The sequence below is a fragment of the Coenobita brevimanus genome, chromosome 28 (genome assembly GCF_032717465.1).
Source record: "Coenobita brevimanus isolate Jiangsu-jjx chromosome 28, ASM3271746v2, whole genome shotgun sequence".
Classification (NCBI taxonomy): Eukaryota; Metazoa; Arthropoda; class Malacostraca; order Decapoda; family Coenobitidae; genus Coenobita; species Coenobita brevimanus.
The window spans coordinates 37,670,346-37,671,614 of record NC_136981.1 but is presented as its reverse complement, the minus strand read 5'-3'; positions in this window follow the sequence as shown (position 1 = coordinate 37,671,614).

Below are 1,269 nucleotides of genomic sequence, written 5' to 3'. Positions count from 1 at the left end.
ATCATCATCATCATCATCATCATCATCATCATCAACCCCCTTCCTCCTCATCCACTTCCTCCTCCTCCTTCTCCTCCTCCTCCTCATCATCATCATCATCCTCATCATCATCCTCATCATCATCATCATCATCACCATCATTTCGTCATCAACATCATCACCACTTTCACCATATACTTTTCCCAGCGAAATTCTTCCATCTAAAAGAAACATAATAATAATAATAATAATAATAATAATAATAATAATAATAACACTAAATAGTATGTTTCCCCATGGACTAACCCTCAGCCCGTCCACCCAGTCTGGTTAAAATCGAAAAAAGAAAAATTCACTGCTGCTATTACCATGAGAACAGTCCCGGGAGTTTATCCAATTTTAGCCAAACTTGGTGTCGGGTTGAGAGTCATGGAGTAAGGAAATCTACTGCTTTTTCGAACAGTAAAGCTGTACCTTTAGCCTATCGTACATAAAAATAGTTGGTTAAGTCATGGGCTGACCCTAACACCTCTTCCGTAACGATTTATTTTTGGATATGGCTGGTTAATGCGCTCACCATCCACTCACTCAATGTTGTGCTGCTCTCGGGTGTCTGCCCTTTCCTCAACTCCAACCTGCTTTCCTTCCATCCTCTTCTGTCTTTCTTTCCTTCATTCTTTCCTCATTCTTCTGCCTACGGGTGACTTTACACTCCCTCTTTTGTATTTCTTTCCTTCATTCTTTTTTCTTCCTTCTGCCTGTGGGTGACTCTACACTGAGTGACAAGCCAAATGGTTTCCTGTACACCAGGAAACGATTTACTACGTTGGGTGGTAACCATATAACCTAATTTTGGCACCTGGTGGTTTAGTGGGCAATTATTGCTCTCCAATGGGATTGAGCTGGTGAAGGTTTATATCCAAGGGGTGGTTGGGGTTTATTGCTCACGTAATGCCACTCAGGGATGAGTGAGGTTGGTCACTCTCATCTTAAATGTCAGGACCAACTTGCCTAGGCCAGGGCTCCTACGCTTCTCATGGGGCAACATAGGATTGGATGACCGATGGATGGATGGATGGATGGATGGTTAATATCCTTTTGTTCGTTATCTAGTCAGACTATGGCGATAGTGTATGGATTTATGGCACAGATCAGGACAGTGTAATGGACAAATTAAATCGCTTAGGAAAAGGCGTTTGGGAGCTTCCTTAACATACAAGGTGAAGAAAAAGACCTTGAGATATTTCCCTTTTTTTTAAATTGAAATACTGTTACAAAATAGCAGTTTAC